This window comes from Thermobia domestica, chromosome 7, assembly GCF_964235325.1.
Source record: "Thermobia domestica chromosome 7, izTheDome1.hap1.1, whole genome shotgun sequence".
Lineage (NCBI taxonomy): Eukaryota > Metazoa > Arthropoda > Insecta > Zygentoma > Lepismatidae > Thermobia > Thermobia domestica.
Window position 1 is genome coordinate 45,362,473 of NC_137460.1, and position 17,823 is coordinate 45,380,295.

At 33.9% G+C, this 17,823-nt stretch overlaps 1 protein-coding gene across 1 annotated transcript in view; it reads right to left on the reverse strand.

Annotated features, from left to right (window-relative positions):
• Positions 1 to 8,080: 8,080 nt before the first annotated feature.
• The window catches only part of LOC145690051 (solute carrier family 66 member 3-like), a 30,356-nt gene continuing 20,613 nt past the window's right edge, over positions 8,081 to 17,823 (reverse strand). The window contains exon 2 of the mRNA XM_081764556.1: positions 8,081 to 8,645. The gene's annotated coding sequence lies outside the window, so the exon portion shown is untranslated. The remainder of the gene's footprint in view (positions 8,646 to 17,823) is intronic.

Below are 17,823 nucleotides of genomic sequence, written 5' to 3' on the forward strand. Positions count from 1 at the left end.
AAGCGAACTGAGAACGGTGTCATTCTTAATGTTCATTATAGACGACGAATTGTGCGACATGTTTCAAGAAACAGTTAAACTCTTAAAGTTATTGATAACTATGCCAATGTCAACAGCAGAAGCAGAGAGATGTTTCTCGATGTTGAACAGAATAAAAACTTTCCTAAGAAATACCATGAAAGAGGAAAGATTAACTGCGTTAGGCATGTTGTTATGTGAAAAGACATTCGTTAATGAGATAGATAATTTTAAATATATATATATATATATATATATATATATATATATATATATATATATATATATATATATATATATATATATATATATATATATATATATATATATATATATCGATGTCTTTTCCAGCAAGAAAAATCGTCGCATGGAGTTTCAGTATCGTGCATCTTAACTAGTCAACCAAACGTGTTCAGTTGAAAGTTCGAAGAGAATAAACAGTGCAAGTGAAGTGTTTCTTTATAAACAGTGTACTCGTGTTTTATTCAATATCAGTGTGTATGTGTCTTTTTTATCAATAAGATAAATAACAAGCTTAGTTAAATAAGAACATCTCAAGATTTATTCCCCAAATTTGATTTCTGAATTCACTTCAATATATAACTGACTGACATGAAGAAGAATAGAACTTCAGTGAAAGGAGCAAGAGAACCAGTACCTACCTGATTACTGATAATGTAAGCATAATCGATCATAATTAAATTGAAATTCTATATATGTTATAATAATAATAATAATAATAATAATAATAATAATAATAATAATAATAATAAAGTTCTGTCACTACCTAATAAATTGTCACCAGCCGCCACTGATTTTCACCGTTGTTTAGTTGAACTATATTATTATGACTACAGTTGTTACTTGCAACGGTATCCTCATACCCTTTAGCTCGTTGTCGTTCGTGAATTTCAATGTACTAATTGCGCATAACAAAGTAGCATACGGATTTATAAATGCTCTTAGCAGTTGGCCAAGAAGTAAACAAATAGTTCTTCCATCATACTTGGGCATGTCATATTCATCCTTTACATTTGTGTTGATCATCATCTTGTTTTAATGTTTGTTATATTTCATTTTAGTTTGCAAGGTTGCATAATATTTGTAATATCCAATAAATAGAACTTGCCTGAACATCACTGCCTTTTACAATTTACGGAAATGAAATGAACTTTTGAAACTACTCAAAATCTCAGTTATATATTCTCTCGTGGCTATATGTTAACGTACATGCTGACAATGCGTCCGTAGTGAGCAGACACGTTAGTGAAGGTGAATAAGCGCATAAGATTTGTTTTAGCATTTGCTAGTACAATTGATTGTCCGTGTTTGTATAAGCACTTCAACTGGAGCGGGCTTTTTAAAGTTAGCCCTTCACTTTCTATCTTTCTTTTGGCTGTACAGTTTACTGTCCACGCCAATAATGCCGTCTGGAAAACTTCAATGTAATGTATATACATCATTTGATAACGTAGCACAGAGTGAATCAACTCAACTGTAACCTAACAGTAAAGTAATCATTAAAAAAAAAAAAAAATGTTGATTTCCTGAACTCCATCATAGAATCGTTATTTGAAAAAAACATGGAGAGCGCAGCATTAGCGAGAAGTAGAAGCACAAACTCGGACTTTGAATTGAGAGCTTTTACGTATTTGGCTTTCGATTTGACCTTGATGCCAGAAATCGGGCCTAGCAACAATCCATTTCTCGTATGATAGGCTAAACGTAGATATATATATATATTTTCTTAAGTAAGTCTGGTTTAACTGATAATTTTAGTGGTTTTCGTAACACTGAAGTAGGTTTTCTTTCGCAAGGCTGTGTGTAAAAATGTAAAGTGGAAGATTTCAATATGAGCGAAAAAATTAGCTTATGCTTGTGATCATGGATATCGCTCGAGCCGCATTATTAAGTAAATAAACCCTAGAGAGGTACGGGGCAACAGTGAGTACAACATTAAACACATTCAGAAAGGTTAGATGTGGTATGTGCATGTCAAACAATATATACATAGTTATTGTCGGTATATTTATTGAATTAATAAATCCTTTGTCTATTACAAATGTCATATATTTATCTGTGTGGGGGGAAGGGGTAGGCATTATAGTATCAATTTGATTTATTGCACCTTCAGACTCTTAGGTCAGGTTGGAATAATTTTATCCCCCCCAATATAAATTGTCTAATTCGCACACTGCCCGGTTCCATTTGCCAATTTTGAGTTGGACCCCGCCTGGGATCCTGCGAGTGCCCCGGGGGCAACATTTTTTTCATTCGAAAGATGGTGGGCTCCCAACACTACTTTGATATGTATTCGCTGAGTTTCCTTACCTGACCGTTTCCGAAAAATCTGACCCGGAAGCTGACTTTGTAATGTATAGTCATGGATATCGCTCAATTTCGAACTTTTCACGCTTATATCTCTGCAACGGTTGCGATCGAGGATGTATCACTTTTCGTGTTATGTTCTTTTGGGACAATGTATCCAACGACCATAGTCTCGACTCGAAGTCAGAGTTGCACTTGGATAGGTTCCCTCGTAAGTCGTTATTTTCTATGTATCCTGACAATAATTCTATAAAAATCCTTGAAATACTGCTTTGTTCCGAATGACGTGTTTTCAAGTTATTAAAAACAGTCTTATTAACTTGAAGAGTTACAACAGTTAATCATTCTTCCAAAACCGAATTTTGGATTTATATCTGAACTTTCAAATGCGATTTCTCCAAAACGCTAAATTTTGACTTAATGAGCTTTACCCACCCACCCGCCAACTATTTCGTGCATAGTTGACTTCATTTATACTTCAGTTTTTCGTTAGACATACCTCCTGGTATTCCATGTTGGCATCTCCTGACTTCACGGCTTGTAGTATGACAATATCAAAAGAAAGGAAAACATTTTGCTTGAGAGAGAGCCGAAACTGGATAGTTTTTGAGGCAGTGAGCATTCTTAAAAACTGTTAGGTATAACTTCAGTTGACGTGAACACAAAATTAAAATACGAAATTGCTTTATGTTTGATAATTTTAGTTATTAGTATGTTTCAGTTCCTCAGTATACATATGCAACACTAGATGAAAAGGCTGCATGTACTGAAATATTCCTTAGATCTAGCAAAGGCTTTTGATTTAATTCCACACGAAGCGACTACTAGGTATTATTAAAATATTCTTTTAACTCAACACAGGATAATATTCCTGAAATTCTAAACATCCATTTGTGTAATCATATCGTTATGTTATGACTTTTTTAAAACTAAAAAGTTGTATTTTCGTAGGTTTTAAGGTCAATATGAGTAACAATTTATTCTTGTAGGACAAGAAAATAGATAATACATTTAAAGTTTTATTTGCAGAAATCGAACATTTTCTCTACACCGAGGATTTGATATGTTGTTCTTTGCAAGCTCGCTTTACTTCACGATTTGTTGTGCTTCTTATTTTAACAGCGTGAGAGCACTGAGCACCGTTGAATAGGTGATATAAGATAGTTTTTACTTCTCGTAAAATTTCATTGGTCGTGATGTCAGTCTATGCCTTTTACTACACCGGTGGTGCTAATTGCATGATTTGGTTTATATGCTGCAGAATTTTCCAGTTTTTCCTCCTTATAAGATGCTTTCATATAGGTGCGAAACACTATTCAATCTCTTGATTGCCTTTTTTTTTCTTCTTTATTTTCTTCTAGTCATTCTTTGTATTGTTACATTATTTTCTTGCAAATACAATAAAATTTTCACATTAATTTTGTCACTTTTCAACGCTACTAGTGTTTTCAATGAACAAGGACCCTGTTCCAGCTTTCTGCACAGGATTGTTAACGATTTTTCTCTGGATTTAAGTAAATTTGGATTGAAATATCATGTGATTAATTGATCCCTCTGCCTCCCCACAGCTGCATATCAGGAAGTCTCGATGTTGTATTTTCTTTCACATAATTGGAGTTATTTCTGTATGTAATGCTAATCTTATTAATTGAATTATGTAACGGCTTTTTGCTTTTTTTTTTTTTACTTTACAAAGCTTATCCCAAGTTATTATTATTATTGGTAATATGTCCCAGTAAAATCTCCCTGGTCGTCTTCTGTTTTCCTTCTATTTTCATTAATTTTGCTATACCTGAGTTAATGACTTAAATGACTTAAAGATATTTTCTATGGTTTAGATGGATATCTTCAATGTGAACTTTCTTTGTAATGTAAATATTAAGATTTATTTAAATTTTGAAATATATAAAACAAGGTACAATTTATATTTTCTCTAAAAATACACTAAGTTTTATTGTTACGTACATATTTTGTATTATTATATATAGTGTATTATTATATATTATTTTTCTAATAATTGTATTATTAACTGTAGCGTATCTCTTGTAATTATTATTATTACTAATTGTAATTGTAACTGTATCTCTTGACGAAGCCATGAATGCTAAGTTCTTACGGCGGAAAATGAAATAAATAAAGTACGGATTTTTGAAGTTGGAAGGTATGGCTTCAGTTGCCGCCTGTCGAGATGTCAACTAACTCATTAAAATATATGTTGCTATGGGCTTGTAAGTAAATACACTTTTACGGCTTTTTTCTAATTAAAAGATTCTAGTTTTAATGTTTAATGTACACTCATGTCCAAAATTATTGTAGGAATATAATTTGATAACGAATTCGCCCGGTACTTCTTATAATGTTAGTATGTGTATAATCGGCAAAGACATGTTTGTGGCAAATTTCGCATCAAAATAGCAGTAAATAAGAATAAAACGAAAATAAAACTTTCTTGTCCATTTAACAACATTGTTTTACTCATTCTAATTTTCGTATTTATAATTCTTTCGCTATGAAATTTACCACAAATATATTTTTCCCGATTATACACACAGTATCAGTATTAAAAGTACCCTGCAAAATCATTCATCAAATTATATTCTTACAAGATATGCGACAACCATGCAGTTATAGATATGCGACAATCATTTTGGACATGAGTGTAAATCCCAGGTTATCTTTTTACTCCAGTTTCGATTAATAAACTTAGTGCGTCAGTGCATATGGATGCCTACTTCACTTAATCTTTTATATATTGTCGGATTGTAAATGCTTCTGTTTTAAATATAGTTTTACTGTTATATGTATGGCTGCTTCTACTGATCTATTATTTTCCGACCATCTGAAGACGTACTTCCAAATTCTATTGATAACTTTTCTGGCAAAAATTTGTATTATTGATGTGTTTGTTTCATCTCTGTTGAAGTGTATTCTGGAATGAGATTGTTAGGAGTATATAATATGAAATATAATATAATGGAAGTGATAGGGTTTTCTAAACTTTCGATTCTAAAAGCTTTATATTATATGCCTGACAACTTTTCGGTAATTTAGAATGGGGTTGTCTTTTGTTAATCTTATGTAAGGAAAGTTATTATACGACTAGTTTATTGGATATTGTTTTAAAATTGGGTTGTCGGGGAATTATTGGCATCTATACTTCTGAAAAAGTAACTTTTAATAAAGTTTTATTCAATTATTTGGAAATTATTTTTAGCCTTCTATGAGTGGCTATTGAAAAATTCGCAGCCCAACTTAGGAGTGGAGGTAGAATGATGAAAATATGCAGTTTTAAAGAACGTATCAATGTATTAATGTAAAATGAAAATTTTAATATTAATAATGAAATTCTAATCGTGTTTCTCAGGCCCCTGAAGTGATGACGTGAGCCCAACCAGCGAGTTAAAGGAACATCGAGGTCAGATCTGTCAATTTTTTTTTTTTTTTTTTTTTTCACCTAGGAAAGTTACTGAAGCAAATTGATGAAGAAATCAATGAAATATTACGGGATTCTTCTCCGTCATATGCAGTGGGAAGAAGTGAATGGTCAAGTTTAAACGTGGCGATTTCTTGCCATAGAAATCGTGAAATGAAATTTTTCAGTTTTACATTCCACGGTTATGCCGGTTAGCCTAAAGGAGATTGTGCTTAGGAGAAATGAATGAAATGGTGGAATGATGAAAGTAGGAGGAAACGGAAGAACCCCGAAAAAAACCATGCACACTTTTTGTCCACCACAAAGCTCACTTGGCGGGAGCAGGGTTTGAACCCGGGACCCCATGCACCAGAGGTGAACGCTCTACCACTGAGCCACCGCGGCCCCATAGAAATCGTGGATGGAATTCTTGAAATTCGAATACTTTCAGCAAAACGTTTGGCAAAGATTGTGGGAATTTCTCGGGAACACGTCGGTAGCATAATTCATAATGACTTGGACATGCATAAGCTCTCGGTAAAATAGGTTCCCCAAAATCTATCAGCAAATCAAAAGCGTGAAAGAGAACATCACGGGAAATAATCTCTCATTTTGATCGCATTGCTGACCAATTTCTTTAACAAACTGTACGAAATATAGGTGTACCACTACGATCCTGAAACGAAACAACAGTCAATGGAATGACTGCACTCATGTTTCCTTTACCCCACGAAGTTCAAGAGAAAGAAGTCGACTGGCAAAGTGTTCGCAACATTCTTCTGGGATAAGGATAGAGTCCTACCCAGACATTTAATCCAGAGTATTACTGTGCATTATTCACAAAAATGAAAAGAAATTGAAAGTGCAACGCTGCGAGAAATTGAGAAAAGGAATTCTGTTGCTTCTGGACAATGCCCATGTTCATCGAGCATTTCAGACAACTGGCATTCCATAATCTAAGGTATCAATGTCTTGATCCTCCTCATTTCCCAGATCTGGCTCCGTCAGACTTATTTCCCAAACACACTTGAAATAACGACACACTCAATCTGATAAGGTGATTTCTGCTACAGAACAGTTTTTTTTAACTGGTCTGCAAAAATTGAAGCATCGTGCAAGGAAGTGTATTGAATTGCTGCGTATGTAGAATAACAAATTTCATCATTCCACGTGCACACCTAGGTTGAGCTATACATTATTCAGCAGACTCTCGTATTTCAGCTAGGTAGGTTTCTGACTTCTTGTCTTAAGTGTTGTTTACCCAATTCTTCATTCTTTGAATTTAGTAACACTTAGTATGAACCAATACCGTTTTCATCTTATTTGTTCTGGATGATAGAGTTGTAAACTTCATGAACATTAACATTAGTAGTTGTTTGGGAATGCGCGACATTTTCACTGCTGTTACCGTTTGTAATTAGGTTTTTAGTTTCAGAACTCGTAATCAAGGGTGTTTACTCGCATAAAATTTAGTTTCTGATTTAAGGAAATTTAAAAAATGAAATGAAATCTTTTAAATTTAACGTCCCACGGTTATGCCGGTTAGACTAAAGGAGACGGTGATAATGAGAAATGAAGAAATTGGGAGGAAACGGGAGAACCCCGAGAAAACCCACGAGCACGGTGTTTGTCTACCAGAAAGTCCACACGGCGCGAGCTGGGATCGAACCAGGGACCCCAAGCACCGGAGGTGAACGCTCTACCACTGAGCCACCGCGCCCCCTTTAAGGAAATTTAAGTTTCCATGGCCAGATTTCCGCCAATTCGTTGTTTCTTTATGACATTATCTTAATGGCTAATGCTCTTTTTCAAGATTCAATACTAAAGTTCCATTACACTTTTAAATGTTTTAACAGTTATCCATGTGCCGGTGCCATTTATACATGACATCGGTGTTTAGACTTTTCATTTAAAATACTTAAACGTGTATTTCAGAGATTTTTGCTAAAAGAAAGTAAAAAGCGGTAAGGGTGTTTCAGCATCCATATGATTGTTCGAATTGCTTGACGAGATTTCGAGTTCAGACCATTTTTTTAACGGAAGAACGCAAAATATTTCCCGCAGTAATGTGGATGGGACTTACTATAATAATTGCAACTCATGTTCACTTCCATGTTGAATTTCGAAAAATTCTTAGTGATGTTACGACTTATGTATGTCACAAATCCTATGTACTGTGGATATTTCAAGCTTGTAGTTTAAGCAGTTTGATCTAGGTGTTATTTTTAACTCAATACCACAGAAATAAATCCAGTTTCTAAACTGCAAATTCATTTTATTGCATAAATGGGTATCTTCACTTTGTAAATAAAATTATACAACTGTTGAACAAATAACTTTATTGCTTTAACATACAAGTGTCTTTTTTCTTAATTGCTCATTACACTATACTTTTCTAAATCAATAGTGATATTAATAGTGTTCGGTGAATACAAATATAATACTCTGAGCACAATGCATATTCTTAATGGCAAAATAGTTAGTGTGTGTTTGTACTTAATATCCTATCAAAATCTTGATGGCAATCAGCAATGTTGGCATTTATCAGGTACTTCCTAGATGTGAATTATCACACAATATTCAATTTTTCTACGCACGCATTGTCACAACTTCCATTGATATGACTAGACCTCATGTTTTTGAAAAAGGCAGTGAATGTGATTTTTAACAGTGGAAATAGTCACACGGTGGGATAAAAATTGGGCCCAACAGTTACAGAATGAGCTACTGAAACTATCCCGATTGTGTAATGTTTATAAAAAGATTATTTTACCCATGTGAGCACTTGGTGTGGTCTTGTGATGGTAATTGCACCTTCAGAAATACATTTTCTTCTTAAGGAATAGTAACTTGGCAATTAGAGCGCGTCTGGTGCTGCTCCTCAAACCTGAAACGAAATAAAAAAAAAAATTATCTCAGCTTGCAATGACAGATTTGGACATTAAGCTACTACTTAGACTTCCTTAGTAACCAGACTACCAAGGTGATCTGACAGGAACTAGCATAAATATGAATATACACAGGATGGCACAAAGTCACTTTCCTCTATGAAACAACAAAATTATATTTGTAGTAAGGAAATCTGTATTTATTTGGTGAAGAAAAGTAAGGGAATGCGCCGTACGTTTCTCATAATTTGAAATAAATTCTAAGCAACTATGATACATATATTCACATATTTTTTATAAAAATTTACTTTCGTTAAGTCATCAAAACATTTTAGATCTCTTGTTGTAAATGGACGTTAAAGAATTCAAAGATCTGAAATAACTATGCTGTCACTATGAAATGGATAGATTGTTTATCCATAAACAAACACTCGTTCCCGGCTTCATAACATCGCAGAAGGTTACAATCAGGACCCAATTCCCCAAAACTACAACTCTTGTAATACTAGTGGAAAATTTCTCAAAATCAGATATTGTACAATTCTACATACTAAATTTGTAATGATTTCATCGTATTTAGAAATGATTTTTACTATTATTTTAGAATTTCTACTTCATCATTTTTTATGACTCTAAAAAGCATATTACAGGATTTGTTTCTTTGAGAAATAGGCCCCAGAAAACTTAGTCAATGTTCTATAAGGAAATAGCGTCAACATCTACAAATTTCGACTATCTCCTCGAAAATCTACATAGGGAAAAAGGTTCCCTCATGGCTACGCAGTTAGTATCTGAGCCTTCAGCGCGGGTGGGGATCAGATTCCACGTTAAGCTACAGGCCCAAGTCTCACAATCTTAGTGTTTGATGGGACGTTAAATTTCAATTCAACCTACCAATCAAAGGTGTCTCACGAAAAAGAAGCGAACTTTTGTCCATTGATGTATCGATTTAAGAGACCTCATCACGGCGAAATTAAAATACCGCTAATTTTACAGTAATAATATGATATCTTCAAATAGATAAAAGATAATCGAAATGTGAAACAAGAGAGTGCTAGACAGTATTATTTTGCATGAGGTACCATTATCACGATTCACTTATCTACTTTCGATTTCCAGCCATTTAAAAAATTAGCATTTATTTTCGCGTCTCTCAATGCCTGCAAACGGAAAGCCACTAGGTGACTTGTGATAACAGTCCCTTATGCAAAATAATATTGTCTAGAGCGCTCTTGTTTCACATGTTGATTATCTTTTATCTATTTGAAAATATCGCGTAATTACTGTAAAATTAGCGGTATTTTAATTTCGCAGTGATTAAGCCTCTTAACCTCTGATAGACAGTAAAGAGGATTACATACTAGAAGTTTCCATTTCCTCCGCTAGATGTCAATTGTTGGGAGGATGTCTGCTCCCATAGAACAGCGAGATTTTTAACTTCTATCTTTGTTTGAATAGTAGACAATGGGATAGGATATCTACGGTTTAGTCGTTAAGATATTATCGGATTGACTCCATTAATGAACCCGGCCGAGATAATGCTCCAGCTATCTACTGCATAAAACAATCCAAAAATTGTGTTTTCTTCAAAGTTTATCGTGCGGCGTAACACAAGGAAGTAATTCGCCGCTACCTGTTAACATGTAAAGAGATTGATTCCATTACGAACTCGGTTGAGGTAACTTATTTATCTATAGCAAAAAACTTATTTTTAAAAGTGCTATCTTTCGCTCAAGAATTATCGTGTGGAGTAACGGACGCGTTATTACAATTTTATAGATAAAGCTCGGAATTAATGTCAAAATGTCATATAGTGGAATTTTCATGATATTTTCAGAAAGAGTACAATTTCACAATTTTAAAGCAATTTCTTGCAAATTTCTCTTCCACTTTTCTTTAGCTACGCATGAATGTATACTAAACATTTCGCTCGCTCTTATCTGCCCAAGCGATCGTAGTGTCTAATAACTGCAGTATAATGCCATTGTATGTGGCAAGTGGTGGTTGAGGGATGCTAATACATCTTTAGATCCTGAAATTTTGAATGACAAAGATAAACGATAAACGAAGATGGTTTAAAAGAAATAGTCAGGTATGGATAGTTATGAGTCGCTTGGTGTGCGTGACCGTTGCTGCAGTGTTTCAAGATTCAGAAAGTAGGCCTTTATAGAAGACAGAAGTTGGAAATTTTTTTCTGTGTGTGTTTGGGTGTAGCGTGTTTTCAACAGATTGTTCTATATTGTTTTGCAACTTATGCGAAGATGTGGTTTCCGCTGAGAAGCGCTATTTTGTTACACTCCATAAAAGAATTACAAAAGAGATCTTCAAAGACACGCAAATCAGCTGGTAAAAAGGTTCAGAATCTTCTTGGCATATTCACGAATCTCACTTCGCGTAATAAAAGTTTTGTGAATGATCTATATAAACAGGGTTCCTACTGATCTGGAGAAATCTATTTCTCTGATCTTCTTGGACATATGGCAGGAAATTGCCCGACTTTCATGATAGGTGTCGGATGATTTTGACATAAATAAGGAATAAATAACGCTGAACATTTATATATGAGAACATTTATTCTCTAATAATAATCAATTGCTCGTACGTACCTTCCACTTACCACCCATAGAAATCTGAGCAACATTGCATACTGTGATCATTAATGGTTGGCTAAGTTAAAATTGGTGTACAATTAAGGTTAGAAAAATATATCTTATAAAATTTCCGTGACTTCCCCTGATTTCCCGTCTTTTTCCCAGAGTTTTCCCTGACCAGTAGAAACCCTGGAAAAGCTCTAATTAACGCGGACATTCCTTTATGGAAATCAGAATGTTTCATTTAAAAACTTTCTCGGGATATACACAAAACAAAAAGTTCCAAGCGAATAATCTTTACGAAAGACCTACGTTGAAAGCGATTACAACAGAACTAAAACTATTACAACGATATATGTAAAAGTGTTGGTGACAAAAATATGTGAATTTCAATTGATGAAACATGTGATATTCTAAGCAGCCTCATTGTTAATGTCGTAATTGAAACTTCGGAAAGGGAAGAAAGCACACAAACTTATTTGATTACATCAGAAGTTCTGAAAAAAATAAATGGTACGGCAATTGCACAGCTTTTTACAAAATCGCTACTACTCTGTAGCCAGATTGAGTAAAACATAATAGGCTTCTTTTTGTCACAGATGCAGCTGCACCCTTAAGGTTCTTTTCCCAAGCATGCTTCATGTCACCTGTATGGAACACGGACTACATAGAATTGCAGAGGAAGTACGTTTTCATTTTCTTGTTGTTGATATGCTCGTGTCGAATATGAAAAATGTGTTTATGAAAGCTCTCTCGTGAACCAGTGTCTTTCGTGAATTAGACTCTGAACTTTCGCTCCCACAACAATTTAACTTAACGAGATGATGTTACAACTGTTCTCTTATTATGCTAAGAACTCCGAATCAAAGGAATCATTGATATTTTTGATGAGGATGATGCGTCTTCAATTAAGATTGCTCAAAATTTGCTTAAGAATTCCTTGAAAAAGGACTTAGCTTTCTTTGCTACACATTTTACGAAGTTGTCAGAAGTTATTAAGGTTTTTTTTTTTAAAAAAAAAAGAAAGAAAAAAAAATGATATAGTTATCTGAAAACCTTAAATTATGCTGTCAATGATCTGAATGTTGTACCTGGTAACAAAGACGCAGGCATTTGGCGAGAGTGCGATCGTGTTGTAAGCGCTATTTGGATTGGGAAAATTGAATAAAATGCTAGTGTTATGAAAGCTGATGCTAATGTAACTGTACACAATGATATGAAGCCTTTCCAAATTATTTGATCCTAGTATACCTCAGTGACATCTGTAGACGTGGGAAGGCTATTTCTACATATAAAGCGAATTCTTTCTACATATAAAGCGAATTCTTTCTACATATAAAGCGACAGAGGAGACAAAGTCTTTTTTTTTTTTTTTTTTTTTTTTGAAAATCTTAAATTTCCAATCCTTTCAGAAAAAAAAATGAAGTAACCTTCTTAAATGAAATACTACTAGCGTAGTGTAAAACAACTTTATTTTAGTATATCTTGTGCCTTGAACGTTCTCTAAACTGCTATTGGAACTGCATGTTGAATAAAGTGTGATAGTACGTTTGCGTTTACAGTTTTCTTTGTTATTACTGAAGAATGACGAATGGATTATTAGATGTCGTTCTTTACGGCTCACGCAAATTTCAACTTTCCAGGAATTTTAAATCTTAAGTACTGACAGCAAAATGAAACATTTCTTAGGATCCATGTTTTATTCGATTAGTAAACCAATTATAGCCTGTTATAGTATTCAAATATTTAACTTCTTTCCGAAAAGCCTGTTTTATTTTTCCACTTTGCCCGTCATTTCTGAGTTTTTATTTCGCAAGTTTGCGAACTACTTTGGACTTCTTATTTTGCAATTAATTCCGCGTTGTAATTATAAGTTTTTCTTGCGTGATGCTAATAAATAAATATGCAAAGTAACTCCGTAGTTAAGTTTCAACTTCATCTCTCTTTAGACACTTCTACAAAAATTACGGGACTAAATTTTTCTAAGTCCTTTAAAATAGAAAGTTTGGCAACAGTTTGTTCGAAGGGAGGAGAGTCGGAGTAGTGAAGCATTCAACAACACCTCGTTGTAAGATTTTCATCTACTCTTTTGTTAATGCAATGTTACTTACAGAACAAAATAATGCCTTCGGAGTCGCAGAAAACTTTGTAGTAGTTAAGCAAATACACACGCTTTTAGACCAAAAATTTTAAAAAAAATCTTACACGCCAAGGAGGGTTGCTAAGGAGTTCCTTCGCTATCAATTCAACTCAAAGATAATTTAATTTTACAGCCGTTTATATAGTCATGCGTGTTAAGGTCTTTCTCTATGTTAAGATTCAAAATTTTTGAACCTGATTCGAATCCCAATGGATGATTCTATTTATTATTATATTCCCCTGTTCTTGGCTTACAGTTTCTGATTTACTTCTTTCTTTCCTCAGAAGTAGTCAGGTTTAGCCCTTTCAGGATTTATGGTATTTTTTATACTATAGCGTAGTATCGTCTTTGACCGCTTATTTAGGTTCTATAAGAGGTATTTACTGCAGTTTTTTTTTTTTTTTTTTTTTTTAAATATTTTATTTATTGATCAAGGATGGACCAAAGAACACTCCAGATGTGTTTTTGGAACCGAATGGTCAACTTTGCGGCGCCAAGTGGGGGCGTGCTTTCTCAAGGCAAATTTCAAAAATTTTTCACGCACTTAGTTTTCAAGATATCAGATTGAAACTTTGCATACGGATTGTGTGTACCTTTGGGTATTTCTCTTTTGAGATCCCTACGTGAAACCAGGTCCGGAGGGGGGGGATTTTTTCAGAAAATGTTCCGGTTTTTCCTGATTTTTTCGGTTCTGGTGTATGATACAGAAATGTGAGTGGTACCGATGGAAAGGGGTCGTTATACTGAAGAAAATTACGTTTAAACAATGATTAGGCCAAATAGTAATGACAGTAAATTTATATATATATATATATATATATATATATATATATATATATATATATATATATATATGGCCTAAATTTAGACTTTCAACATTTTTTTCCGCCCTTTATTTTCAAGATACAAGGTTGAAATCTTGCACATGTATTATATATATAATGTATTTTTAAAAAATCCCTACGGCCCGGGTCAGAGGGGCAGTGTTTTCGCGGGAATTTGAAAAATCTGGATCTTTCCCGAATTTTCTGATTTAGGTGTATGATACGGACATGTGAGTGGTCCTGTTGGTTGATTGGAAAAAATTTCTCCCAACTTTAGTTTTCAAGATACAAGACTGAAATTTTGCACACACACACACACACACACACATATTATATATATATATATATATATGTATGTATGTACATTTAAAAAAAATTAGATTCCTATGTGAACCCAGGTCCGGGCCAGAGGTGCGCAAAAACTTCGAAATCTGCTGGTTTTTCCCGATTTTGCCGTTTCTAGTGTATAATACGGACAAGCGAGTGGTACAGTTCTACAGTATGCTTTATCCTGAAGAAAGAAAAAAAAAAAAAAAACTAGGTATGAACCATGATTCTACGATAAATAGTAAGGAAGCAGTAGCTGAGTGAAAGCCTAAAATTTACCTCAAAAAGTAGAAATTCTAAAAAGGTTAGAAAGTCGACAACCGAACAGCGTTGTGTCTGATGATTTCGGAAATACCAAGGAAATGAATAAACTATCTTTTTTTCTTTCTTCTTTCATTAAAGGTACATAAATAGGTTCTAAACTATACTAAAACACGAAAGTACTACAAGGAACAAATCCTGTCAAGGAGATTGGTTTATCAAAACTTAGTTTATATTTACCCTGTCCGTCTGTCCATCCATGAGACAAAAAAATCTGACTATTTGATGGTCACGATCGAATTTAGTCAGGATATAAAGGGTTACAAGGTAAAAATAGAGTTATCTTGAGGCAATATCCAAACCAGAAACCAAAGAAACTATTACCTTTTTTTTTTTTTTTTTTTTTTTTCATTGGTTACTAGAGACCAAACTTTTTCGCTAATGCGATATGTGCGAAACATTAAAAACATGGGTATATGTTTCAGGAAACCCCAAACTTGTTGTTTCAGAGCCAGAAATCTCGTTTATATTACCGCGAGTTTTTGCGAAATTCTGCATTACTTGCAATAAATGCGAATGAAAAAGTGAAATTCTTTCTAATTATTGCTAATAATAACTTTAAGGCGCATTTCCAATATTATTTAACCTAAAAATAGTTGCATTTTACCAAAAATGTGCACGACGCTAAATTAAGTTCTCCATAAAATTCGTAAGTTTGTATGGCGTAATGTCACTTTCTGGGATTTGACACTGTATCATTACTAAACAGTTTAAGAGTTAACCACAGGTCTTTTGCAGTCAGCTCGTTACGTTCAATATAGTTGCCAATCTCAAGTGTTTATGCCGAGAGATTCTTTTCAAATATTATATGATTGTTACTGACAGAAGAAGAAATTTAAAAGCAGTATTGGCAATGTCTTGCTGCATGTTATCATTTAACTAAGGATGAGGTTAGAGGAAGTGTTTAAATTTTTGCATTAATTTCTATATTTCGGTGAACACATTAACTAGAATGTACACTTAATCAAGGTATATCCTGTATTAGATACACTTCACTATCAAAAAATATACTGTTTATAGGTACAATCCGCGGCAAAAAACCTGCAACATGAGGATGTAAATTCATTGTGAAACTACGCCTAACAGCACAGGAAATGAACATAACGTCTAAATGGAACGAATCACGCCAGGATAAACCTCGGTCTCCTCCTGTGCACACACTTATTTCGGAGCAAAAGACTTCGTCATTTCACAATAAACTTTTATGCTCATGTTGCAGGTTTTTTGCCGCGGATTGTACAATATTAAACAAAGAAAACTTGTGCTACATTTAAAAAATAAATACGAAAACTGATAAATAATGCTACAAAATATCAAAATTGTTGCGAAAAAGTTTCTTCTCTGGTGATCACTATAACGCAAAAAATAAATACCGAGAAGTGATTCTTCTGCAATCGATTAAGCGTCCAAGAATACGTTTTATCTATATAATTTTCTCCGTACTAAAACCGGAAGCGATACAAATCCACTGCAACTTTCGGTTTTAATATCGATTTACATAGATCGAAAATGATAACGGGTAGCGAGAAGCGTTTTTTAAAAATCGATTTAGTGTTCTAAGTATAGGTACCATCCCCTCTTAAAGCCTTATTCAAAACAAAAGTTTCAGATACATAGACCACTTTCGGGTCTAAGGTTTATAGAGATAAAATAAAAATCGTAATAGATAGTAAGAAGTAGTTTTCTGTGGCAACAACTCTACTACTTTCGGATTTAACGGTGATCGCTATAGAGTAAAAGCAGTAATAGATGGGAAGAAGTGATTTTCTCTACTCAGTTAAGCGTCCCAAGATTATATTCCGTCCATACTCTATTTACTACAACCGGAAATGGTAGAAATCTACCACTTCCGGTTTCAACATTTTTACTATTATATTTAAAAAAAAAATATATATATAAATAATAATAATAAAATGAATTGACTCAATTTGTGTTTTCTGTGTTTTGTATGATGTTCCCTTTCCTTGAGATGACATGCTATGTTGAATGTATCACCGACTAGTGACACCGAACCTACTGGGCCCGTATGGGCTCGCCATCAGCAGTCACTGATACACTCACCAAGCCAATCATCTACGGAAAATAGAACTCAAATTTGGCCCGAAATATAAAGCTTCCAAACTCTCTTCCATCTCGACTCACAGTCCGATATCCAGGCCTGCAGCTCATCATCCACATCCCATCCGGAAATAGGCTGTGAACCACGACTACAGACACAGGACACCGACCTCCGAGTGGAGCTGGCACTGAGCACAAAGAAGATCTTGATGTTGTCTGTGAAAGCCCTATCTGAATTTTAAAAAAAAAAAAATCTTGAAACAGAATTTTGTAAATAAAAAAAAAAATCCAAACTGAGATTTTGATCGAAACTGATAAAATGAGAAATTTCTACAGATTCGGTTGTTTTCAACTCGGTCACACTAAGGAAAGTCTTTTCCCTGAATTTCACAGCTATTTCATTTCCCCAGTAAACTTATTCTGTACATACTGCTCTCTATTCTGATCATGCTTCGCATGCATCCCAAAACATCGACTACATATTTCTATGACTTCTTAAAATTATAAGCTAATTAGATTTAGTATTCGAAAAGAAAGATACGTTCACGGCTAGTAAGTTTTATTCTTTAAAATATTCATGAAGGTATTATTGGACAAGATATTCGATAACAGGAAAATATTTTACATTGAACTGACATACCCATCTAAATAAAATTAATAAAATCGATTTCTATACTTTTCAGAGCCGAAACATTCTTTACTTTTGCTCATATTCTCAAAATATTCATATTCCTTAATATTCATTTAATATTCTTGTCTTCTAGAACATTGACGTTGTATCGACACGCAAAAACAAAACAAAAGGACACAATAGAAAAATACAAAACACTACTGAAAATAATAACTTCACTGCCTACATGTTGTGGTTAGCTTATTTTTGCTTCTGTTTACATTTTCTTTGGTGCTTACACTCCTC